This window comes from Gopherus evgoodei, chromosome 4, assembly GCF_007399415.2.
Source record: "Gopherus evgoodei ecotype Sinaloan lineage chromosome 4, rGopEvg1_v1.p, whole genome shotgun sequence".
Classification (NCBI taxonomy): domain Eukaryota; kingdom Metazoa; phylum Chordata; order Testudines; family Testudinidae; genus Gopherus; species Gopherus evgoodei.
Genome location: NC_044325.1, coordinates 127,534,227 through 127,561,382, shown reverse-complemented (window position 1 = coordinate 127,561,382; position 27,156 = coordinate 127,534,227). Strand labels below are relative to the sequence as shown.

Genomic DNA, 27,156 nt, shown 5'->3' with positions numbered 1-27,156 from the left:
TTTTCTGACTTTTATGCCTCATTACGTATTCACTTCAGAGTTCTCTCTCTGTAGCTAATAAACTTGTTTTATCTAATCCAGTGTATTTAAACGGAAGTGTTTGAGAACCTCCGTTTGGGACAGCAGGCGGGATGCATATCATTTCTATTAATAAAATGATGGACTTTATATGAATGTGTATTGGCCAGGAAAGGGCAGCACAGGGCACCCCAGGTTAGAAGGCAGCTACTCACAAGTCTGGATTGTACCCTGGGTACCAAGTTAGGGGGTAAGACATTGGAGCTGGTCAGCAGGGTCATCCTGGTTCAAATCACAAGTATTCTCAAAGGCAGTGATGTCGGCATCTATATCATTCCCTTAAACTGGGGCAACTGTTTGGTATCTAGGTTTCCTGACGATTGGCATCCCGAGGTCTTTCCCTACTTCTATTTCTCCATCTCCAGTTCATGCTTCTGTGTTCTTTCTCAGGTTTTTTGCTGCTTTTCCTGGTCAGCTCCCTCCCTTGCATGGTCCTCCAGTCTCTGATGCTCTACATGAAGCTCCCAGCTTAAATTCTCACCACTTCAAGTTAATTGATGGGGAACCCGGTCATGAAAGTGCCCTGCTGGAAGGGGAATCAGGTCTTGCCCTGCTGCTGCCATGGCTGCAGTCTTTCTTGATCTTGGGGGTGTGTTAGTGTCACCCTGCAATATAGTTAAGGCTGGTGAAAGCCAGAGCATCATCCATGTGTGGCTGACTGGCTGCAGCTCACACATAGACCCCCTTGGAACTTCAGCTGGGTCTGGATTCTGGTTCTTGGTCCAATCATCCTTCTCCAGCCATACAATCAGTTGCTCCTTGTTGAGCTTCCCAATACCTTCTCGCCCCACACAGGTTGATGATGTCCTTCTTAGGGAGATGGTTATATACCATTTTCTTGCTTTTTCCTTTGACTAACCTTGTTTTTTACTTCAGCAAGTCACGTATTGCAAAACACTACAGATGCATTCAGTATCCCACTGCTAACACTAACTACCATGGACCCACAGGACTGGTGCTCCATTGCGTCTTTTAATAAGTTTCTTGGAGGAACCCCTTCAGTGTGTTAGACTCTTAAGGGGTCTCACTCTTCCTCCAGGGTAGGCCCTGTAGCCTCACTGACGCCGTGATTTTTGTCAGGGCTTCAGTCCTCCTGCTTCATGCTGTGAGCACTGACCAGCAAGTCCAACTGAGCTAGACTCCTGGTAGAGACTTGTCCACTTTTCAGGGACTGATTCACCTCACCTGAAGGAATGGGGCTGGAAGGGACCTGGCCAGAGTGCGGAGGCATGGGAAGGGGCCACTCAGGCCTAAGAGTGACTGTGGCCAGGGGGCGCTGGAGCTGAAGAGGCTGCTCCAGCCCCACTCACTGGCTGGTGAGCAACCCCTCTATAGGGGTACCTGGGAATCTGGTGGGGTGGAGATTGAGGGAACCTGATATTGGATAAAAGGGGAATGGAGGGGTGCACACAGCCCCTGGCATGGGGGGGGGAGATGGGTGGCCCTGATATAGGGGAAGGGGCCAGTGGGGAGCACAGGGAGTCCCTAGCATGGGAGAATGGAGACATATAGGGACTGGGTGGATGCAGAGAGTCCCTGCAATAGAGGGGGATGGCAGGTTGGCACCAGAGAGTTGTGGGGGGATGGAGGGATGCAAGGAACCCATACGATGCAGTGCACTGAGCTGACACAAGCTATCCCTTTAGTGTATTGACCCTTGCAGCTCCCCATGAGGCAGGGCAGTGCTGTGATCCCTATTGTACAGATGAGGCAACTGAGGCTCAGAGAGGCTAAGTGATTTGCCCAAGGTTATCCAGGGAGCACATGGGAAAGCTGAAACTTGAATCCAGGCCCCCCAAAGCCAGTGCCCTAACCACTGGGCCAGCCTTCCATCTCAACTTCCCCCCATTGCTCTAGCACTTCCCCCTGGGATCTAACTCTTTTTGTGGACCATGGGGATCTCCGTGCTGGAAACAGACCAGGCTCCAGGCCTGGGGCAAGCCCCCTAGCTCCCAACTCCCTAGAGGGAATCATCTCTTGGGTCCCACAAAGCTGTTTCTCACGGGTTAGGTCCCGTGGGCCAGTCCTGAGGACCATGGTTGCCATACTGCCTAACAGCTGACTGTTGCACTACAGGGTATCACCTGGCTGTTGCCCCCCAGGCCTTTCCATGTGTCCCTGCTCTTCAGTGGGGATAGAACTGAGAGCCTTCTGCCCAGGCTGCTGAGCTAAAGGAGAATCCCCACCAGCAGTAGAGGGGCTACGGCATGTAGATGAGCAGTTGTGATCCCAGCCAGCAGAGGGCATGGTGAGTGCGTATTACAGTTGCCCATCCAGAGTCACACGTTCCAGGTCTCTAGCGCCAGCTGTAGTGGCTCTGTGCTTTTAGCTCTGGCGGACCCCGCTTCAATACCCAGCATGTCGGCTGTCACACACTCACTGGGTCCCAGCCATAGGGAGATCTCTGTGCTTGTAGTCTCATTTCTTTCTCTGCCCATGTTACAGCCAGGGGTCGGGGTGGGGCTGGGTGAGAAGGGCACCTGAGAGTGTATTCCCCCATGCTCTGGCCACTGTTGTTCATTGTGCCACTGTTCAGTCCATTGCTCTGTTGCCAATGGCCCTGTGCCATCACCTTCTGCTGCCATCTGCCACTGTGACCTCTGGGAGTTGATCTCTTGAGGTTCCACCCAGCTCTCAGTGATTTCAGCTGAGCTCTCAGTGGGGGAACTTCACGGCTAGTGCAGACTGGGCCCTCTCTTCTACAGAAGCACTGTCCCACAGCAGCTTTAAGCACTTAGACCTGCTTATCAGTGATTTCAGCTGTAGTAGTCACTTTAACAAAACAAAAGACTATCTATGAAGCCTGATCAGCTCTGTCTTTCAATAATGGAGAGGGGCAAGTGAAATAGTACTTGTGACTCAGGCAGACCATCAAGCAAAACACCTGTTCCCACCCTCTCTCTTGATGCCCTCAATCAGCACAGGCTAAGTACAATTCGACTGCCCTTTAGTCATACAATAAGAACAAAAACATTTAATTCCCCCCCCCACACGCATTCAAGTGACTTGTAACTCAACCCCAGCCAAAATCTATCACTTGGGCAATGCACCTCTGTTTGCTGGATTCCTAGATAGATTAGGTGTGAATGTAAATACAATCTGGTCCTCAAACCTTTCCCCCCAGCCCACAGCTCATCACTAGCTGTCAGGGAGAGCTCAAGGGGTTTGCTTACAAATCATCATTTGAAATGATTAGGTTGGCCAAAATCACCAAAATGAATGCACTGACATTGTCACAAAAAACAACAGCTGTATAAGGAAGCTAGTCTATGTTCATACTTTTAAAATCTATTATACTTTTTTAGATACATATATTTTATCAGATACTTTATATGCTTTTAAAGTGTGCATTAATGTTTCAATTTCAATTCAAATTTCCAATCACTAAATTGGCAACACTGCATGTAACTAGTTCACAACACTGTGGGGGGTGTTGGGGACATTCAGGAGAGTGTGTACTCCTGGGGGGGTATAGGGAAATCCATGCCCGCCCCTGGTTCTAACCCCAGCGACAAGCTAATCTCCACTGCATAGCATCCTCCATTGCTGATGCCGCAGTCACCCAGCTCTGCCAATCTCAGCAGCACATCAGCTGTTCTCCAGGCCCCTGGGGTAGAAGCCTCCCAGCTGTGTGTGACATCATCCTTATCTGCCCCTCATCACCATAGTAATGGAGTACCTTCCAATCTTTGATATATGAACCATCATGTCCCCGCCCCAGGAGGTAGGGCAGTGATGTGATCCCCACTGCACAGATTGGGAAACTGAGGCACAGAGCTGCTAAGGGACTTGCTCCAGATCACACAGGGAGTCTGTAGCACAGCAGGGAATTGAACCAATGTCCCAGGCTAGTGCTTTAACCACTAGACCATCCATCCCTTCCCATTTAGCAATATGGAGGGGCAGGGCAGGTGTGACCTCCCGACACCTCCAGTTGAGATCCCCAGTCCTAGTTATCCCAGCCCCTTCCTCAAGAAAATAATGAGCCTGAGCCATCATCCCCACCCAGGGCTCAATAGTCCTTGTGATCCCTTGTGGCAGAGCTGTGCCCTCCCCTTCCTGCAGGGGTGACATGGGGACCCAGGCCTCCCACTCCTTGGGCTTTCTTCCAGCCCAGGAACCCTGAAGTAAGCAGCTCCATCCATCCCACTCAATGCTACCTCCCATGGCCACTTCCTACCTTCAGGCTGATGCCAAGTCTGCTCAGGTTGCCTGGCCACACAGCCCCTAGCAGGCTGGGCCTGTTCCAGCTCCTTGGGAGGCCCCTTGCTCAGATGCTGTTCTGGCCAGGGTCTCTCTGCCCCTGGGAGCTCAGTTGCTCCCTCTCTCTAGGAGGCTTCTCTTTCCAGGAGCAGCCTATGAGCTCAGCTGTTGCTAGTCAGCAACTTCCTCACAGTGCTTATGCTCATTAAGCCCTTTGAGGCTGCTCCAGTGTGCTACACTATAGCTATCCCGGTCAGTTTCTGCAGGAAGATTAGCCTCAGGGTGTGTCTGGTTTAGTTTTCAGAAAGTAAAGGGACTTTTCCATCTCAAACTCTACGATTCTGGGCTTTGGCAAACCCCGATTCATCTTTGAGAGAGGAAATACGCTAATGGTGAAATCTAGAGCGCACGGAGGCTGCTGAAGACACTCCCATTGGGGTCTGGCTCAGTGTGCAGTGAGCATCCTGTACTGGTGACGATAATGGATTGTGTGTTGGCCTTTTAGAGCTTAGAAGCAATTGAAAGGTTGTGGGTTTGACACACACTGCTGATTCTCACCCCCTGAGAGAGCAGTTTCTGTGTGAGTGCAGATAAATGAGTTCCTCTGCCACAAGATATTCTAACCTGTGTTATGCATGTGACCAGCTGATCATAATGATCCCTTCTAGCTTCTAAATCTATTATTCTTACTATTTGTATTTATGGCAGTGCCCAGAGGTTCTGGCTGAGATCAGGACACCATTGTGTAGGGCGCTGCACAGACAGTCATGGAGATGTTCTGTTCTGCTAGACTCTGCATGGACACAGTAAACGAGATTGGGGCCCACTGTCCCAGGCGCAGAGGAAGGGGCCATCTCTGTGTGAAATGCTTGCAGTCTAAATAGATTAAACCAACCGAAGCTGCATCGTTATCCTGATTTTGGAAGTGAAGTCCGAAGAAGTGAAATGACTTGAGTAATGTCACACAGTGAATCTGCGGCAGAGCAGGGAATTGACCTTGGGCCTCCTGCATCCCAGCACTGATCCTTAACCAAATTCTTTAGGGGATAGGATTGTGTTAGCCGTGGGGAAAATGAGGCACAGCTTGGCATTGCTTCGGCCAAGACTGAGCTGAAAAAGGGGAAATTGAGGCACAATTCTGCATTGCTTTGGCCAAGACCCTAGCCGAAAATGGGGAAACCGAGACAGTTGAGGAATACTCCACAATATGTGATTACAACGCAAGATTGGAAAAAACCCCTGATATGTGTGCAGTAGCCAGGAGGCAGCTCTGTATGATAGAGGCCCCTTTTCAGAGGGTGGCCAAAGATACTGGGGGACAGCTCAGTCAAGGGGCTCAACAGCAGTGATGGATGAATTAGGTTCAAGACCAGCTCTTTCTCATTGTGGTGAAATATTTGCTGTCAGTTTGCATCCAAACTTCAGCACAATAGAATAAACAGAAACAAACCTGTTTCCCACCAGATTCTCCACATACTGGGGTGGTTCTAGGATGGAGGTATTCCCACACACTTGTTGTTTGTCTCCTGCTTCTAGGAAGCAAAGCCAGATTCCTGGGAAGGCAGAGATGGGATATTTTTCATAGAGGGATGGAATGTTTTTCGGTCTCAATTTGCTATATCCCTGTAACCCTGCAGCACCCCCTTCTGGCTGCGGGGAGAAATCCACATGGCTCCCCTTTTTTGATGTGTAGTAGAAGGAGACATTTTGTTCCCATGAATAATGCAACTAGGAGAGGTGGGAGGCAGAGATGAATGTGTCTGGGAATGCAGAGACAGTGATCATGGCAAGTGCTATGGCTATAAAACTCATGCATATGGTACTACGGTGCCTTTCTCCTCCTGGGCGTGTTGGATCCAATGTGCACCCATAGGGTGGAATTGTCTGGCTCAGGGGAGCAGGTAATGGGACCTTTCTCCTCCAGGTACCACCCCAGCTCCCGTCCAGCCCCAGGAAGAAAAAGCAATGATGGTGGTGAATTCACCAGCCTCCAGGTTACCGCTGGTCTGGTCTCTGTCTCTCTCCAGTGGCTACTCTGCAATGAGGTTTATGTGTCCAACAGTGTCTCCAGCAGGGGCAGCGCTGGGGGACAGGACTTGCTGGTGCTATAGTCCCCCCTTTTCTGTCTAGGCCACCTCAACCCCACATTAGGAAGAGGCTGGCGCTGCCACTGGTCTCCAGCTGGCACACCACCTGTAAAGCATTGAGCAAGGGCCATTCAATGCCACCTGCAGCTTTTCTGCCTCTCGCGGGGCTGGTTAAAGCTAAACCCCAGGGCTGGGTGTGGAACAGCTGAGCTCAAAGTGGGGTGCATTCCCCGCTCTCAGCCCCAGCTGCACCTGCTCCTGGCAGAGGGCAAAATCCTGTGTCTAAAGGGGGCTCCACCGCTCAGGCTCAGGGCTGTGCAGGAAGCCAGGCTATGCCCCAGTTGTCAGAGCCATGCTGAGCAATCAATCCCCCGTGAAGGCAGGGGCAGCCACTGGAGCTGGCCCACTGGTGGCAGCAGGGGGCACTCAGGATCAAGGCCATGATTTTTTTGGGGGTGTGTGTTAATGATCCTGGTTATTGCCCTGGCCCCTCATGAGAAGAAGAAAACAATGAACTGGATCCCATGTCCATGTTTCGGGGGGTGGGGGGTTGGGTAAGTCCTGCTTGTGGCAGATCCATCCCATGCTATCCTGAGCCTCTTCTGCTTCCCCTCAGCAGGTTGGAACCGGCCTCCATGATCGCCCAGTTCTGAGCCAGGCCATGGCATGCCTGATGGGACTCACCACACCTCCCACCCCCATCTTTAGCCCTGTTTCCCCACCCCATCACTTCCCTGGCTCCAGCCCCCATCCCACTTCATTGGTTCCTGCCCACCTTCCTCCCCCACAGCCGCCCTGAGACAGATCCTGCCTTTTCACTCTCCCATCCTGCACCTGTTCTCACTCCTGCATTGCTCCTGAGACTGCAGTCGACCCAGGTCGCACCTCCCCCACACCACCTGAGGGGGTCACTGAGTACACAGGAGAGACAGGTGCCCTGCTCTGTGTGCTGGTGCCTAGAACCACAGCAGACAGGAACAACAACAATTGCAGTGAAAATCGGCCAATGGAAGCTGCTGGGGGTGGTGCCTGAAGCAACATCAATACACACCCCTGTGCCTCTCCTCCCCCAGGTTCTGGACGCTTCCTGGAGCAGCACAGGGACAGGGTAGGCAGGCAGGGAGCCTGCCCTGCCCCCAGGGCACGTCGGGCGGAGCCGCTCTAGGTCAACGCTGAGGGAAGGCAGGGGGGCCGCGAGGAGCTTGCGGGCCGCAGAAAATAACTTCGCGGGCCACAAGTGGCCCACGGACCGGGTGTTTGAGACCCCTGCTCTAGTCCCTTCTAGGAGCTGGGAGGGGGTGGAACATGCTCAGTGTGGACAGAATCGTCAGGGAATTAAAAAGGCTCTACTGAACATGTGCTTATAACTTGGTCAGATTTGGGTGGATTTCAAGGAGGACAGCAAAAGGCACATCCCTTCCTCCAGGCCACCCTACTGCTTGGAGGCACTAAAGCATGCAAAGAAACGGCTGTAGAAATTAGCCTGGCAAAACAATGGCTTTTGCCCTAGCCTTGTTCTTGGGAAAAGGCTGAATGGCTGAAAAATTCCCCAAAACTGTCTGCCTGAGGCAGACGCCAGACCTGCCGTTTCAGCCTGAACGGTTAAAATTTTTCAAAGTTATAAGAAAGAAAAAACAAAGAGTCTTGCACTGGGAATTGTCGGGGAACCTGGATTATAGGTGGTCCTACCAGATGGTGCAGTCAACACCCAGCCCAGCCCCTCCATCACAACACAAGGGTGATGTCCGCGTGGTAACCCCCATCCCGTCCCTCATGGCACACACCATCATATCCATTCAGTCTGTTTATTCCCTCTTAGCCCATGGCCCACCTGGCCCCAGGCTCAATCTCTCTGCAGGCCGGGGATGGAGAACATGTGCTTCTCCATCTTGACAAAGGCCACCTTCTTCTTATAGTAGGCAGCCTCGTTGATGAAGGCTGGGTAGATGGTGGTGTTGCCCTCATACAGGATCTCCTCCCCGCTGAAGGTCTGGAAGATTGGGTCCCTGGGGTTCAAGGGGAGGAAATCCTTATCCTAAGGGTGGAACAGCTTGGTGATAGGCTGTGGCTGGAGTAGCTGGGAGCTCGCCCGACAGCCAGCGCTCTTGCCTTGCTCCCTACAGCACCCCCTGCTGGTTGAGGCCAGGATCCTCACTGGTCTGGAATTACCTTCTGGTCACCTTCTGCCGGGAACCATGGAGAGCAGAGGGTAGCTCACAGCAGCCCTTGGGCTGCTTTAACCCACACCAGGTGCCAGGCGCACAGCCCAGAATGCAGGGCACAGAGGTGGTTTAAAGCCACCCCCCCTTGTTCTGCTCTGAGCTCAGAGAAGGGCTGAGGGGGAATCTGGGCCAGTGAATCAGTCCTTGTTGTTGCCAGGCTGGCTTTGTGGGCATGCTGGAGCTACAGCTCTGATCTCTGCCTCCGAAAGAGACCAACAATGCAGGGGTTGGGACCACCCTACTCCCAGCCCACACCCACCTGCAGTTTGGAATGCACCATGGCCGAGATCTCGCCTTTGGGGTAGCGGGGATAGTCCATGTGCCCGGTGATCTTTTACGCTTCGATCTCAAAGGCAGGGAACACTGTCCCTATGGGGCAAAGGGGGCTCAGAATGGTGGGGGGTGGTGGGGTAGGAAGGCTGCCCTTCCCTCTACCCACCTCCTCACCCTGCCCCAGTTAATCACAGGCTCCCAGTGCTGTGGCTGGAGAGGAAGGTGACCCCGTCAAACACTGATATGGGCGGAGGGCATGATGCAGAGCAATGCATGATGAGATAGCTCAATTCATCTCCAGGGTGATGCCTGATGGGATAGCCGCAGGTCTGTCTCAGCACCTCTCGCGGAGCCTGGGCCAACAGGGAGCAGACCCTCTGTGGGATGTCAGACACAGGACATCCCTCTCACGACTGGCGTGTGGTGCCTCTTCCGTAGGGGTGACAGCAGCTTTATCGCTACCGCATCCCCAGCTGGACTGGTGCAGCGGCCTTAGAGCAGAGCAAAAGCTTACTAGCATATGTGGTGCAGCAGGTGGCCAAGTAGCATCTATACTGGTCACTCCAAGCCACATGGCTACCAAATCCACTGGTGTTGTACATGGCAGTACAGCAAATGCAATGGATGATCCCAGTCTGCTGGCAGACCAGGAGGACACACACAGATGGGGTCCCCACCCTAGCTTGGCATCACTGGGTAAAAGGAGCCCTGAGATGGGGCCGTGAAGCTGCATCAACTGTGACTGTAGGAGGTGACTGGTGGCCTGTGGGATGCAGGGGACAGAATGTGGCCCCCAAGGAGGGGAGTGGAATCGGACTGTGGAGAGCTGTTGTGATGCAGGCCCGTTCTGCATGGTGCTCTGCTCTTGCTGGGGTGCCTGGGCCTTAGCTACAGCTAGCTGGGCCTGCTCCACCTGTGCTAACAGAGCAGGGGGTAAGGTTTCAGAGGGGCAGCTGTGTTAGTCTGTCTCAGCAAAAACAACAAGGAGTCCTTGTGGCATCTAAGAGACTAACAAATTTATTTGGGTATAAGCTTTTGTGGGCTAAAACCCACTTCATCAGATGCATGAAGTGAAAAACACAGTAAGCAGAATATATATTATAGCACATGAAAAGATGGGAGTTGCCTTACCAAGGAGGAGGCAGGGTGGGGGGGGGAGTCAGTGCTAACAAGCCAATTCAATTAAGGTGGAAGTGGCCTATTCTCAATAGTTGACAAGAAGGGGTGAATCCCAAGGGGGAGAAAGGAATTACTTTTGTAGTGCTAACGAGGCCAATGCAATCAAGGTGGCCCATTTCAAACAGTTGACAAGAAGGGGTGAGTATCAGCAGAGGAAAAATTACTCTTAGAAGCAACCCCTCCCTTCCCAGAGTGGGGAGGTTAGCTCAAGCATTTGAGGTTTATGTTTTTATCTCCCAAGGTCACGGGTTCAATCACTCCTGCCAATGACCTGTGTGGGAAAGAGGGGCTGTTGTCCTGCATACTCAAAGCAAAGGTGGCTCTGAGTCCCTAGCAGGAGGTGCTGGCGGGCGGCCAGGCCCACACACTGGACACCCTGCTGGGACAACTTGGGGGAAGCTCTGTGTGGCGGGGCTGGAAGGTCAGAATTAAAGAACCACATGCCCAAGGGGTCAGAATTAAAGCCATCGGGGGTGGCCCTCTTTGGTGTGTCCTGCCCCCATGGAGTGGTAGTGGGGAACAGTACCTGCCCCCTGGTGGGTGTGGGAAGGTGGGGATCCCCAGGACAGCCCCGTGGCCTTAATTCTGACCCTTTGGGTGCGTGGTTCTGATGCAGCCCCCTCTCCCAACATACACTTGGGCTGCAGCTTCTGTCATAGTCATGTGTGCTAAGAGGAGCCTGGGCCTGCTTTCAGCAGGTCAGAATGGTCAGGCTGCAGGGGCCCAGGGGGACAGAATTAGGGGGGCACCTGTACCCTCAGCGCTGGGTATCTGGCTGTAGTGTGCAGAATAGCGACTGTATTAGAACACAGTGACCTTGGAGCCACACCTAAAGGCAAGATTACTAAGCACAAATAGGCCCCAAAGGGCAGGGCCAGCTCCAGGCACCAGCCCAGCAAGCAGGTGCTTGAGGTGGCCAACGGTGAGGGGCGGCACATCCGGCTCTTTGGCGGCAATTTGGCGGCCAGTCCGTCGGTTCCTCTCAGAGCCAAGGACCAGCCGCCAAATTGCTGCTGAATACCGAAGTGGTGGTGGTTGAGCGGATCACGATCGTGGCTTTTTTTTTTTTTTGCTGCGTGGGGCAGCAAAAACCCTGGAGCCGGCCCTGACACAGGGGCAGAGTCCCCTTCACTGCAGTGTCTCCTGGCACCTGTGGGTTGGCAGCTGCAACCACATCAGTGTTTACATTGCCTTGCCTAGGGCCTGGTGTTCCCGAGCCATTGACCTCCATGGAGCTGGGCCTGCTTTGCATCTGCTGAGGATCTTTGTCCCTTCTGGAGTTAGTCTAGGCTGGGGAAAGGGGGCAAACTGGGCCTTGGAACTGGTGTGACTTCTCCTGGTAGCTTGCAGGAGCTGGTTGCACCTGACCAAGCTCCACCTTGCACCCATTTACACAAGTCTTTGCACTAGTGAACCTACAATCGTGCACAGACCCCCCCCCAGGGTCTTGCTGGCAAGACTAGGCTGAGAAGGACTTGCTGGACATGTCCCTGGGGCTCCTCTCTTGCTCCTCAGTGAGGGCCATGGCAAGTGAAGAAGTCATGTGGTGGCCGCAGCCTGTGCAGATGTTGGAGCCAAAGAAGATGTAGATGAGAGGGTTGATGCTACTGTTGAGGTTAATCAGGTAGCCAAAGTAGACCATGAAGGAGGAGATGTGATTGTTGAACTCCTTGTGCTCCCAGGAGACCAGGAAGAGCAGCTGGACGATGTGGAAGGGGAGGTTGAGCAGCACATAGGCTGACAGGGTGGCAGCCACGATGTGGTAGAACTTGCTGGGGGGCTGGGTGTGGTGCTAAAAGGTGCGGGACAAGGTGGCGACATGGGTGATCACCATGATGACGAAGGGGAAGAGTCCCTCCAGCAGTACCTCTAGCAGGTGCAGGGGCCACTCGTATTTGCCCCGATCGCTGGAGCAGACGAGCATCCTGTCTGGATACAGGACGATGTCGGCGAAGACAAAGTCCTTGATGGTAAGCAGAGCGGCCACCAGCCAGGCGCCCAGGCAGAGGTAGCAGGAGAGCCGCAGGGGGCGGTGGCAGCGGTACCAGAGGGGCAGCAGCGCCAGCAGGCAGCGGTCCACACTGAGGGCAGCCAGCAGGAAGAGGCTGCAGTGGTAGCTCAAGTCGTAGAGGAAGTACGCAGGTGGCACATGGGGGTGCCCAGCACTCAGTTGTCGTCCAGCAAGATCTCCATGATCTGCATGACCGTGATGGAGAGGAAGAGGAAGTCAGAGGTGGCCAGGCTTAGGATGAAGACAGACAGGCTCCGGCGCTGCAGCCGCCACCCTGTTAGCCAGATGATGAAGGTGTTGGCTGGCAGCCTGATACCCAGCGTGGCAATCAGGAAGGCTGCGCACCATGATGCCGGTATAAAGGGTTCCGTAGTAAAGGGTTGTGTCCAGTTGGAATGTGAGGTGTTAAATGGCTCCATCCACTGCCCCCAGCAGTCTCAGAGAGGGCTGCACCAGTTGGGCCAACCTGCCAATGGAAAGGACATGGAAGGAATCAGGACTGGGATTCTCTCCCAACTGTTGCCCCTAGGACATGGGCACTGCCAGCTTCATCTCCTGCAGGGGAAGCGTGGGCCAGTGGCTAGAGAATGAGGTGTAGACCTAGTTCTGCCACTAGCCTGGGCCACCTTAAGCAAGTAACTTCCCCCTGGTGCCTAAGTTTCCCTTCCTCACTCTGAGTCTATATACCTTGACAGCTGTTTGCAGGAGGCTTGTCTATTGCAGGCTCTCCAAGTGCTAGGAACAGTGATCACACTCTTGTCTCCAGGGGGACTTATCTCCAACTCACTATCAAGGAGAGGCTGGCACATGTCCTGAGAAGGGAGGTGCTGGGGGAGGTCAGGACCACTGGGTCCTATTCCCGGCTGCTTCGATGCAGCCAGCTGCTCCTGTCAAGGATCTTGTGTAGCTTTGGCACCACAGGGGTTTCTGTCCAACAGCATCACCCTTTTTGCTCTGATGCCAGTGGGATTAGCCAGTTTGCCAGCCCCTTTGGGACCCCTACAGGGTGGCAGTCAGGAGTAGGTATGAACGTTTACCTTGTCAATGGCATTGTGCTAGCACCCCAGCTGAGATCTGCAACCGACTGAACCAGGGACTGTTCAGAGGGACAGTCCCTGCCCTTAAAAACTCTCAATTTAAACAACAACCCATAGAGAGTTAGAGAGGGGAAACTGAAGCACAGAGCAGTGGGAAATGAGTTACTCGAGATCACCCACTGATTTGGGGGCAGAGATGGGTCCCTGAATCCTGATTCACTGGACCGCGTTGCCACCCCACAGCCCTCTCATTATGATACTGAAATAGCCATGTTGTCTCAAAATCCTTCCTGGCCAGCAGAGGTCGCCCCATCCTAGGGACATGGACCTGTCTGGAGGGATCCAGCCATTGCTTATTTTGGCTGGGAGCAGATTCCAGCTGTAGCACAGCTGCCTGACTGCACAGCCATACAGATCGCTGCAAATGCATCACCCTAGCCTCCACTGGATATGTCCTTCCGGGGATCCCAGAGACATGCCCATACATACTGGCCATGCTCCCTGTCATGGTATAATTCCCCACTCTGAACCTTAGCGTCCAAAAGATGGGATACCAGCATGAATTCCTCTAAGCTCAGTTACCAGCTTAGAACCTGAAGCGCTGCCACCAACTAGGAATTCCAGTGCCTGGTACACTCTGGTCCCCCCAAAACCTTGCCCGGGGACCCCCAAGACCCAGACCCTCTGGATCTTAACACAAGGAAAGTAAACCCTTTCCCTCATCGTTGCCTCTCCCAGGCTTCCCCGCCCTGGGTTACCCTGGAAGATCACTATGATTCAAACTCCTTGAATCTTAAAACAGAGAGGAAAATCCACCTTCCTCCCTCCTTCTCTCTCCCTCTCCCAGATTCTCCCTGAGAGAGACAGTAATCCTAACACAGAGAGAAATTAACCTTTCTCTCCCCCTTCCCTCCTTTCTCCCCACCAATTCCCTGGTGGATCCAGACCTCGTCCTCTGGGGTCTCACCAGAATAAAAAAAATCAGGTTCTTAAACAAGAAACTTTTAATTAAAGAAAGAAAAAACAGTAAAAATTATCTTTGTAAATTTAAAAAATGGAATAGGTACAGGGTCTTTCAGCTATAGACACTGGGAATACCCTCCCAGCCTAAGTATACAAGTACAAATTAAAATCCTTTCAGCAAAATACCAATTTAAACTCCTTCCAGCCAAATACACATTTGAACTCCTTCCAACCAAATACACATTTGCAAATAAAGAAAACAGCCATAAGCCTAACTCGCTTTATCTACCTAGTACTCACTAGTCTGAACTTATAAGAGCCTGTATCGGAGAGATTGGAGAGAAACGTGGTTGCACATCTGGTCCCTCTGAGCCCCCAGAGTGAACAACAACCAAAAACTAACTAACACACACACAAACTTCCCTCCCTCAAGATTTGAAAGTATCCTGTCCTCTGATTGGTCCTCTGGTCAGGTGGCAGCCAGGCTCACTGTTCTTGTTAACCCTTTCCAGGCAAAAGAGATATGAAGCACTTTTGTTCTATTAACTCTTACTTATCTGTTTATGACACGCCCCCCAAATCGCTGACAGTGTGGAACCACACTGGCAGTGATTTCTCCCTAGAACTCTAGAATAAACAGATTAATAAACACATGCACCCTTACATATGCTACTAATTATGTACAACTACAAAATTCTTCACATTGCAAGGACAGTTTTTAACCAGTTGATTCTGGGAAACTTTCACGGGATAGTGCATCAACTCCTTGATCTGTCGATGCTGCAGACGTTCCAGGGTTGTGGAGAGTTTCACCTCTTCCACGTCACCGTCACTTTTCCCTTCATCGTAGACACCGTCAGGTCACTCAGCATTACCTCCTCCCTGGCTGTAAACTGACAAACCCGTAAGTTTCTAGAATAAAAGGGCTTGAGAGAATTAATGTGGTACACTCTGGGCTTTAGGAAGGAATTGGGAAATGCTATGAGGTAGTTAACAGCTCCCAGGCGCTCTTGGACCTTGAATGGCCCTTCCCATGATGTTTCTATTTTATGGGAATGTTGCGCCTTCAAGACCACAATCTGGTCTCCTACCTTGACGGAACGCTCTGTGGTATGTCTATCATACCAGGCCTTTTGCTCTTTTTGAGCATCCTTTAGCTTTTCTTTAGCAAGGGCTAAAGAGTGTCGGAGGGTGTTTTGTAGGTTGCTTACAAAGTCCAGAATGTTAGTTCCTGGAGACGGTGTATACCCCTCCCTTTGCTGCTTCACCAACTGTAATGGCCCTTTAACCTCGTGGCCATACACAAGCACAAATGGTGAGAACCCTAAAGTGGGATGTGATACAGCCCTGTAAGCAAAGAGCAACTGCTGCAACATTAGGTCCCAGTCATTGGAGGGTTCATTCACCAATTTACGTATCATGGCCCCCAAAGTTCCATTAAACCTTTCTACCAGACCATTGGTTTGATGGTGGTACGGGATGGCAACCAAGTGATTCAGCCCATGAGTTTCCCATAGTTCTTTCATGGTCCCTGCCAGGAAATTTGTCCCTGAATCCGTAAGGTTATCGGAGGGCCAACCTACCCTGGCAAAAATATCTATTAGGTCCTGGTACACAGTTTTAGCCCTAGTGTTGCCTAGAGCTACTGCTTCCGGCCATCGGGTAGCAAAGTCCACAAAAGTCAGTACTTACTGCTTTCCTCTGGGGTCTTTTTTGGGAAAGGACCCAGAATATCCACAGTTACTCGCTGAAATGGGACCTCAATTATGGGGAGTGGCTGGAGAGGGGCCTTGACCTGGTCTCGGGGCTTTCCCACTTTTTGGCACACCTCACAAGACCGGACATACTTGGCAACATCCTTGCCCATCCCCTCCCAGTGGAAGGACTTCCTCAACCGGTCTTTGGTTCTGTTCACCCCAGCATGGCCACTGGGATGATAATGGGCTAAGCTTAAGAGCTTCCCCCGATACCTAGTTGGAACCACCAACTGTTTTTGTGGATGCCAGTCTTTCCAGTGTCCACCAGAAAGAGTCTCCTTATATAAAAGCCCTTGTTCTATAACAAACCGGGATTGGTTAGAAGAGCTGAGAGGCGGTGGAGTGCTCCGTGCCACCGCCCAAGCTTTCTGAAGGCTGTCATCTGCTTCCTGCTCAGTCTGGAACGGTTTCCTGGAGGCTGTAGACACCAGTTCTTCCTTAGACTGTGGACTTGGGCTTGGTCCTTTGGGAAGCGATGTAGGTGATGGATTTGTTTTCGTGGCTGGTGAACCACTCTCCGCTGGTGCACCAGGTGGTATTTCAGGCTCTGGCTGAGCCTTTTGGGTATGGTTGTCTGCTGCTTCTGCCAGTTCAGGCTCGCTGGCGCCCTCTGGCGTTGGGGTTGAAGATGTGTTTGCAAGTGCTGGCATCAGTGCTGGCAATGGTTCTGGTGCTGGTTGCGTTTCCAGGTCCGGATCTGGGACTGGAAGTACTGTGGCTGTTGCAGTTGTAGGCAGGGGATCCGGGTCCACTACCTCTGTCTGGGTCTCTGCTAACACAGACAGGGCCTCTGTAGACAGTTCAGGAACAGGGATGGGTCTGGAGGCTTGCCTGGCTTGGCTGCGTGTAACCATTCCCACCCTCTTGGCCCACTTTACCTGGTTGGCCAAGTCTTCCCCCAGTAGCATGGGGATGGGATAGTTGTTATAGACTGCAAAAATCCACATTCCTGACCGGCCTTTGTACTGGACAGGCAGTTTAGCTGTAGGCAAGTTTACTACTTGTGACATGAAGGGGTAAATTGTCACTTGGGCCTCCCGGTTGATGAATTTGGGGTCCACTAAGGATTGGTGGATAGCTGACACTTGTGCCCCCGTGTCTCTCCACGCGACAACCTTCTTTCCACCCACTCTCAAAATTTCCCTTCGCTCCAAGGGTATTTGAGAGGCATCTGGGCCTGGGGATCTTTGGTGTGATGGTGGTGTAATGAACTGCACTCGGTTGGGGTTCTTGGGGCAGTTGGCCTTTATATGTCCCAGTTCATTACACTTAAAGCATCGCCCAGCTGACTGGTCACTGGGCTGAAGTGGGTTACTGGAGATTGGTGAGGTGAGAGAATAGGGAGTCGGTGGCTTTCCTGGGGTTGCAGGTGGGGTCCTGGGTTGCCCTCAGTTATAGGATTTATTGTCGGTGTGCCCCCTGTGGTATTTGCTCCCCTTGATAGTAGCTCTTTTCTTTTCTGCCACTTCCACCCATCGGGCTCCAATATCCCCCGCCTCAGTTACAGTTTTGGGCTTCCCATCTAGGATGTACCTTTCTATTTCTTCAGGAACACCCTCTAAGAACTGCTCCAATTGTATTAGGAGGTGCATGTCGTCCAGAGATTTAACATTGGCTCCTGATATCCAGGCATTATAATTCTTTCCAATGTGGTAGGCGTGTCGGGTGAATGACACATCTGGTTTCCACCTTAGGGCTCTGAACCTCCGACGGGCATGCTCAGGTGTTAGCCCCATTCTGATTCTGGCCTTGGTTTGAAAAAGTTTATAATCATTCATGTTCTCCTTAGACATTTCAGCCGCCACCTCTGCTAAGGGTCCACTGAGCAGTGGCCTCAGCTCTATCATGTACTGGTCTTCAGAGATGCTGTACCCATGGCAGGTCCTTTCAAAATTTTCTAGGAAGGCCTCAGTGTCATCACCTGCCTTGTAGGTGGGAAATTTCTTGGGATGTGGAACAATAACTGGAGAAGGGTTGTTAGGGTTGGCTGGAGCATGCTGCCTAGCCTGCGCTAATTCCAGTTCATGCTTTCTCTCTCTTTCTTTTATCTCCAGCTCTCTCCTGTGGGCAGCCTCTTTTTCTCTTTCTCTCAGCTCCATCTCTTTTTGTTTTATTTCTAGTTCTTTTTGTTTCTTTTCCATGTCTCGCTTGTGGTCTGCATCTTTGATTTGTTTCTCTGCCACCAGTTTTGCCCGTTCCTTGGAACTCATACTTCCGGCTTCCTTGTGCTGGGGCGCCCTCTGCTGTTTACTGCTTGAAATTCTGCTTTTCTGTTGCCTTCTTCGGGTTGCTTAGCAACAGAGTCTTTTTTTTTAACTCCTTCTACCTAGCTATTCCCGACAGAGTTAGAAAGAAAAAAAACCATTCATTTGCAAATGTGTTTTGCTGGTATATGGTAACTCACAACTGGAGTCCCTTTGTTTAACAAAAGACCCTTGTTAAACTTAATACCTATGCCTTCAGAGTACTCAGAAGGGAGAGACCAAAAAACTTGCAGACCTTTGCTTTTAAAACATCTCCTCTAGCCTGCTTTACCCACAGCTAGCAGGGAAAAAGAAAGAAAAAATCCTACTGGCTTTTGCTTCCAAACCCAAACCTCTCAGTCTGCCTGCAGATAGCTAGCAGGGAGAGAAATAAAAACCTCATGGGCTTTTGGATTCTATCTTATCTATCTATCCCACCGTTGCACACCATGTCATGGTATAATTCCCCACTCTGAACCTTAGCGTCCAAAAGATGGGGTACCAGCATGAATTCCTCTAAGCTCAATTACCAGCTTAGAACCTGTAGTGCTGCCACCAACTAGGAATTCCAGTGCCTGGTACACTCTGGTCCCCCCAAAACCTTGCCCGGGGACCCCCAAGACCCAGACCCTCTGGATCTTAACACAAGGAAAGTAAACCCTTTCCCTCATCGTTGCCTCTCCCAGGCTTCCCTGCCCTGGGTTACCCTGGAAGATCACTGTGATTCAAACTCCTTGAATCTTAAAACAGAAAGGAAAATCCACCTTCCTCCCTCCTTCTCTCTCCCTCTCCCAGATTCTCCCTGAGAGAGACAGTAATCCTAACACAGAGAGAAATTAACCTTTCTCTCCCCCTTCCCTCCTTTCTCCCCACCAACTCCCTGGTGGATCCAGACCCCGTCCCCTGAGGTCTCACCAGAATAAAAAAAAATCAGGTTCTTAACAAGAAACTTTTAATTAAAGAAAGAAAAAACAGTAAAAATTATCTTTGTAAATTTAAAAAATGGAATAGGTACAGGATCTTTCAGCTATAGACACTGGGAATACCCTCCCAGCCTAAGTATACAAGTACAAATTAAAATCCTTTCAGCAAAATATCAATTTAAACTCCTTCCAGCCAAATACACATTTGAACTCCTTCCAACCAAATACACATTTGCAAATAAAGAAAAGAGCCATAAGCCTAAGTCGCTTTATCTACCTAGTACTCACTAGTCTGAACTTATAAGAGCCTGTATCGGAGAGATTGGAGAGAAACGTGGTTGCACATCTGGTCCCTCTGAGCCCCCAGAGTGAACAACAACCAAAAACTAACTAACACACACACAAACTTCCCTCCCTCAAGATTTGAAAGTATCCTGTCCTCTGATTGGTCCTCTGGTCAGGTGACAGCCAGGCTCACTGTTCTTGTTAACCCTTTCCAGGCAAAAGAGATATGAAGCACTTTTGTTCTATTAACTCTTACTTATCTGTTTATGACACTCCCATAGGATGACAACACTGTGAATGGGTCCTGTGAAACTCCCTGCCACTGGACATGTGGAACCCTGGGCCTCACCATGTGCTGAGCCTAGTTTGGAAACTCAGGTTCTCCTTAGTGCCTTAGTGCCTCCTTCCACACTTACTGCAAGACAAACCCAAGAGAGAAACCAACAGGACTCCACTGGCCATCACATACAGCCCCCAGCAAAAACCCCTCCAACGCATCATCAAGGATCTACAACCCATCCTGGACAATGATCCCACACTTTCACAGGCCTTGGGTGGCAGGCCAATCCTTGCCCACAGACAACCTGCCAACCTGAAACATATTCTCACCAGTAACTGCGCACCATACCATAATAACTCTAGCTCAGGAACCAATCCATGCAACAAACCTCGATGCCAACTCTGCCCACATATCTACACCAGCGACACCATCACAGGACCTAACCAGATCAGCCACACCATCACTGGTTCATTCACCTGCACATCCACCAATGTAATATACGCCATCATATGCCAGCAATGCCCCTCTGCTATGTACATCGGCCAAACTGGACAGTCTCTACGGAAAAGGATAAATGGACACAAATCAGACATTAGGAATGGCAATATACAAAAACCTGTAGGAGAGCACTTCAACCTCCCTGGCCACACTATAGCAGACCTTCCACACTTAGACAGACTCATGCCTGCCTGCCTGGCAGCCGATTGAGGTATTTCTCCCCAAGGTAGTGACTCATCTGTCTAATCTGAGCCCCTGGGAGGCCTTGTATCCCAGCAGTGGGAAGAGACACCGCTGGAAAGCTCTACTCTGGGGGTGTGGGGGGTTGGACTGTCCTTTCCCAGGCTATGGTGGGGCAAGGCAGGCTAATCTGTGCTGGTCCTGGCCTTGCACCAGAACTTCTCCTATTAGCTAAGACTTCCCGTCCCTCGAGCGGATCAGAATGTGCCTCATGAGCTGAGCCTTGGCAGGCTGTCCCTGATGAACTGCCTGGAAGGCTGGGGACAATGGGGAGGGGAAGCAGGGGCTGTTGGGGGAAGAACCCCTGGATGCCAGGGAGAGGCTGGGGAATTTGCCACAGAGTTCTGGGTCTGATGTGTGGGACGCTCCTAGGCTGTGTCACCAGGGGATGGGAAGAAAGTGTTGGACGGATGATCACAGCACCTCCTTTTGCCTTTCCAGTCTATGGATCCATGAGACCATGGGGACCCAGAGCCTGCAGTCTCACGGGGTGTCTGTCCCCTCCTCACCACAGGCCGAGAACAGCCCCTCCACTCCAGTGCCGCAGACACCGGTCGTGACATAGAAATTCCAGCGGGTGTGACCCTGGCAGGCCAGATGCCAGCTCTTGCCCAGGCTGCTGATGTTAGCGAAGAACTGACACCCTCGCAGCTGGAGCCCAGATCAGGTAACACCTGTACAGTAGTTTTGCTCAAAACAGGGATTAGTTTTACAAGAATATACTTAGTGTTTAGCCTCTGTGAAATGCTTGTGAGTCGCTGGCTACATTCATCTCACTTGCCATGGCGGCACTCCATGCTGCGGGGAAATATGTACATTTTACTTTATAACTTTGAAAATGTTTGGCCTGAGCTTGTGAACTCACGCCTGGAAATCATCCTCACGCACCCCCCTCCTCCCTCCAGATGGGGAAACATGGAACCTCACAATACAAATGATTCGTTAATGGCCCTGTCAGACGGGGAAATGCTATGTGCCAGGAAGCTGGTCATTTTCCATCTTTTTTTTTTTTTTCTGGCTGTTTGAACTCTGAAGCCAGAGATCCCCTGGGCTGCCTCCTGGATCCGCCCTGAAAGTGCCTTTGAATGACAGCTCTCGACAACTCTGTCACTCTTATGATTTAGATGGTAACTCATTGGTGTGTTCATGTTTGTGTAACCCTTCTGCCAGGTGGAGCCAGCAGGAACAAGGGCCGGGTTCAGTAACTAGGGCTTCCTTTTCAACAATACAACACAAAAGTGGCTGAAGCCCCCACCCAGTGACCTGGGACAATTACACACCACCCCTGGGCACTTCTAAGAGGCAATACTTCCCCTCTCATAAGCACAGAGTCTGAGTGTAGCAAACACTTTTAGCTCTCAGTGATTTCAGCTGTTAGTGCACACAGGGTAGGCTCTTGCAATAGAGACTCTGCCCCAAAATAGGTCTAATACTTAGACCTGCGTGTCAGTGATCTCAGCTCTGCTGTGTGTAACAAGACTCTCAGTTGAATCTAAATTAGCTCTTTTATCATACCATGGAGAGTGACAGAATCAAGTGGTTTCTAGAGCCTTTAACAAAGACCCACACCAGCAAGTACAATTATCTATCCTCCATTCTCTCACAAGTGTAGCAAAAACTTTTAATAAACGGAGGGAAATAACTCAGCATTAATTTGGGAAAACACTGCAACTACGGTTCATAAACACAAACGACCCACCCCCAAGTAAGTTGGGCTGGGTCCTGAGCTTCTTAAGTCCAGCAACCTCAAAGTCCTTTGAATGTGCCTGGCCTTTCTCTGTACCCACCTCACCGTTCCTGTACTGGGCCAGTACAGCACCCTGAGTTCAGAGGTTCATCCACAGAGTTCCCCTCCCACTCTGTATGTGTGTGTGCGGGGAGAGCAGAAGAAGGCACCTTACATGCAGATACTCACTCATCATCCTGCTGGCCACTTGCCAAAGTATTTTCACCCCCCTCTCCCTCAGTGGATACTAGATAGGTCCTTATAATAAAGATAGCATCTGAAATCAGTTCATCTGTATTCTTTTCATACTGTGATAGAAAATCTAATATAGATTGAATTAAGACCTAGAATCACTAGTATACAAAAATAAGACTCTTAAATTAAACCACCTCAACAACTCCATGTTCTTATCCACCCCCTCTCTTACAGTCACTTGCTGTTGGAACCCATATCCCTTGCCTAGCACATGGTCTGGCCTGAGGTTGAGTCCCTCCATTAGTGTATGCCAGGTACAGTTCTGCTGCCCTCAGTTCACACAACAAGGATAACAATGCTTTATTACTCCTCCCCCAATAACAAGGAGACTGAGGATCCAACACCACTGTCAAGTAATCATTTGGGGAAGCAATCCCATCAAGCTGAGCGCCTAGGCAGGGTGGGTGTGTCCATGCAAACGAGATCAGATTGTGAAGTCTTTTTCCACAGCTCACCACTAGATGTCAGGGGAGAGCTCATTCAGACTCTGCTTACATCTGCTTTGCTTGAACCTGTATATAACTCTCTTATTTCTCTTTTCTAGTTGATAAACCTTTAGATAGTTTATTGCAGGTGTAAGATCTAGGGTACCAATTGATCTGGGGTAAGTGACTGGTCTCTTGGGAGTGGGAGCAACCTGTGATTTTTGGTGTAAGTGACCATTTATCACTAAGTCCAGTTTGTCTGGGTGACAAGATAGAGTGGAGTGTCTGAGGGACTGTCTGTGACTCCGAGGGAACACTGGTATAGTGATCCAGGTGATTATGTTTGGAACTTGGTTGGTGAAATCTAATGACAGACACTTCACCAGTTTGCGGTATCTGCCCTGTGTTTGATAGCCTGCCCTGAGGTTGGCACTCACAGTCTCATGAGCCATTCCAGACAGCGTGACGGGGGCAGCTGGGCTTGTGGCTGATGCATTGGGGTGGGACCCAGGAGATCTGACTTCAATGTCTGCCTCTCCCACAGGCAACCATAGGGAATGATGAGCTGTCCTTTGTCCAGTTAAACCATGAGCTCTTTGTGGCAGGGACTGTCTCTTACCCTTGCAGCCCTTGGCACAGCGGGGCCTTGATCTGAGACCTGCTCTGTGTGTGCCAGGCTGTGCAGCCCCAGGGCTGCTCTAACTAGCTCCCAGCTGGACAGCACAGAGTAGCTCTGACCCACTCCCTCCCTCCCATTGTGGGGCAGCATAGACCTGCCAATCAGGGACTGTTGGCTCAGTGAGGGGGTGCCCAGGGTATGGAGAGAAGAGAGACCTAGCCACTAACAGTGAGAGAGCAGCGGTGTTAGGAATGGGGGGAGGGTGTGGTCAGGACTCCTGGGTCCTATCCCCAGCTCTGCTGCTGATGGGCCAGATGAGCACTGTGCATCAGTTTCCCCCTCTGGAGAGCAGGGGCTGCCCTGTGCCCGTGCTGAGTGAGGTCTCCTGTGGGTGGGAGGACTGCAGCAGCAGGAGGCACAAGCTCCTGGGTGGAGAGGTGCCCAAGGACGGCTTGCAGGGGTTCCCCATCTTGGGGCAGGGGCTGCCTTCCTGAGCCAGAGCAGGAGGCGTTGGGATGGGGCTTCCCCTCCTCCCCTCCCACATTTCACCCTCTGTCTATCCAGCCACTGTCCCTTTCCCTCAGTTTACGGCAGGGTCTGCTTTCCCCGCACCTGCTCTCAGCTCATCCTGCTTCTCTCAGATAGGGGGTGGGGCAGGTCTCATTGGCATGTCAGCTGCTGCTGCTGAGGGCACCAGCCTCTGCTACCCTATTCCCGCTCACTTCTCACTCTGTCTGGGTGCAGGGCCCATCTGTGCCAGGCACGGGGACCTCTTCTTGACATCTGCCCATCACCCCCAGCTCAAAGAACATGCCCCAGAGGCCTCACCCTATGCCCCATCAGAGCTGCCCCATGGAAGCTAGTGGGGTTAATGACCCCCAGCACCTCCCTGATAGCCCTGCAGGGGGGCAATCAGGAATCCAGGTGCTACTGCTCCCCTCCTCTGGGAAAGGGGGCCAGCTCAGCAGAGGGTCTGTCCAGGAGGGTGGCTGCTATCCATCCCCACACCCATGCTGGTCATTGTTCCCCCTTTGCTGCCTGCCTGCCCTGTTCCATGGTCACCCCATTGGGAATCAGGCCCCATAACTGCCCCCAGGGAGAGGTGATCTGCCCCTGGAGGAAATGGACAGGACTGGAGGGGGTAGGGATGGAGTGGCAGGGAGAGAGAGACTTTGCCTAGAGCGGAGGGAGGGAAGGGACGGCTCCCTCTGACTGCCACAGCACACAGCTGCAGCCCGATGGGCCTGGACATTGCCATAACATGCAGCTCATGGCACTGGGGCTTGGTCTCTGCCCCCAGTGCCCCTCTGCCCAGACTGGCACTAACGGGCTGAGACCCAGCAGAACTTGTCTCCTTGGTCAGGGCTCTCCCAAAGACCTGACTCTGAGGCCAGGAGAAGATATTCCTCCTCCCCGCCCCATGATGGCACAGAGCCTAAGTGCCCACTGATGCCCAGATGAACCGTCTGGCCCTGAGATGGAGACCATAGAATCATAGAATCATAGAGTATCAAGGTTGGAAGGGACCTCAGGAAGTCATCTAGTCCAACCCCCTGCTCAAAGCAAGACCAACCCCAACTAAATCATCCCAGCCAGGACTTTGTCAAGCCTGACCATAAAAACCTCTAAGGAAGGAGATTCCATCACCTTCCTAGGTAACTCATTCCAGTGCTTCACCACCCTCCTAGTGAAATTTTTTTTCCTAATATCCAACCTAAACCTCCCCCACTGCAACTTGAGACCATTACTCCTTGTTCTGTCATCTGGTACCACTGAGAACAGTCTAGATCCATCCTCTTTGGAACCCCCTCTCAAGTAGTTGAAAGCAGCCATCAAATCCTCCCTCATTCTTCTCTTCTGCAGACTAAACAATCCCAGTTCCCTCAGCCTCTCCTCATAAGTCATGTGCTCCAGCCCCCTAATCATTTTTGTTGCCTTCCACTGGACTCTTTCCAATTTTTCCACATCCTTCTTGTAGTGTGGGGCCCAAAACTGGACACAGTACTCCAGATGAGGCCTCACCAATGTCGAATAGAGGGGAATGATCACATCTCTCGATCTGCTGGCGATGCCCCTACTTATACTGCCCTAAATGCCATTAGCCTTCTTGGAAACAAAGGGCCACTGTTGACTCATATCTAGCTTCTCGTTGACTGTAACCCCTAGGTCCTTTTCTGCAGAACTGCTGCTTAGCCATTCAGTTCCTAATTTGTAGCAGTGAATGGGATTATTCTGTCCTAAGTGCAGGACTCTGCACTTGTCCTTGTTGAACCTCACCAGGTTCTTTTAGCTCAATCCTCTAATTTATCTAGGTCCCTCTGTATCCTATCCCTCCCCTCCAGCGTATCTACCACTCCTCCCAGTTTAGTGTCATCTGCAAACTTGCTCAGAGTGCAGTCCATGCCATCCTCCAGATCATTAATGAAGATATTGAACAAAACTGGCCCAGAACCGACCCTTAGGGCACTCTGCTTGAAACCAGCGGCCAACTAGACATGGAGCCATTGATCACTACCTGTTGAGTCCGATGATCTAGCCAGCTTTCTATTCAGCTTATTGTCCATTCATCCAACCCATACTTCTTTAACTTGCTGGCAAGAATACTGTGGGAGACCATATCAAAAGCTTTTCTAAAGTCAAGGAATAACACGTCCACTGCTTTCTCCTCATCCACAGACCCAGTTCTCTCCTCATAGAAGGCAATTAGGTTAGTCAGGCATGACTTGCCCTTGGTGAATCCATGCTGACTGTTCCTGATCACTTTCCTCTTCTCTAAGTGCTTCAGAATTGATTCCTTGAGGACCTGCTCCATTATTTTTCCAGGGACTGAGGTGAGGCTGACTGGCCTGTAGTTCCCCGGATCCTCCTTCTTCCCTTTTTTAAAGATGGGCACTACATTAGTCTTTTTCCAGTCATCCGGGACCTCCCCCGATTGCCGTGAGCTTTCAAAGATAATAGTCAATGGCTCTGCAATCACATCCGTCAAGACCTTTAGCACCCTCGAATGCAATGCATCCAGTCCCATGGACTTGTGCTTGTCCAGCTTTTCTATATAATCCTGAACCTCTTCTTTCTTCACAGAGGGCTGGTCACCTTCTCCCCATACTGTGGTGCCCAGTGCAGCAGCCTAGGAGCTGAGCTTGTTTGTGAAGACAGAGGCAAAAGAATCATTGAGTACATTAGCTTTTTCCACATCCTCTGTCACTAGGTTGCCTCCCTCATTCAGCAAGGGGCCCACACTTTCCTTGACTTTCTTCTTGTTACTAACATACCTGAAGAAACCCTTCTTGTTACTCTTAATATCTCTGACTAGCTGAAACTCCAAGTGTGATTTGGCCTTCCTGATTTCACTCCTGCATGCACGCCATGAGCAGGGCCACCTGGGCGTCAGTCATATGCTCCCTGAAAAGCATTTAAACTGTTACATAAAAGGATAGGTTAAGAACAGAGCATTTAAAAAGAGTTAAATAAAAGAGAAACCTATAAAAATATGCTAAAAGAGAGAACAGGGCAAGAAAAGGGAAATGAAAGCCTCTTTGCAATGGGCAAAGATAAACAGTATGTGGTTGAGTCAGAAAGAGAGAGAGATCTTACCCTTACAAATGTTCCCGGGGAAAGAAGCAACTTCACACGTTCACTGTCCCTCAGGCTAGTTATCGCTAACTTTGGATCAGACCAATCAGATGCTGTTCTACAGCTGCATCATAGAATACATTTTTCTGAACCAATCCTATAGTCCCAAGATTTTTGAACAAGAGTCATCTCCCTCCCCCACCTTTAGCTGCCTTATTCTTATCTAAAAAAACCAGACTCCAAGCATCCTTTTACATAGGTGCTTTAATGAAGGCTAAA

The 27,156-nt window shown here is 51.1% G+C and overlaps 1 pseudogene; it reads right to left on the bottom strand.

Moving 5' to 3' along the window:
• Positions 1-10,158: 10,158 nt before the first annotated feature.
• On the bottom strand, positions 10,159-26,940 carry LOC115650697 (annotated as a pseudogene).
• Between the last annotated feature and the right edge of the window lie 216 nt (positions 26,941-27,156).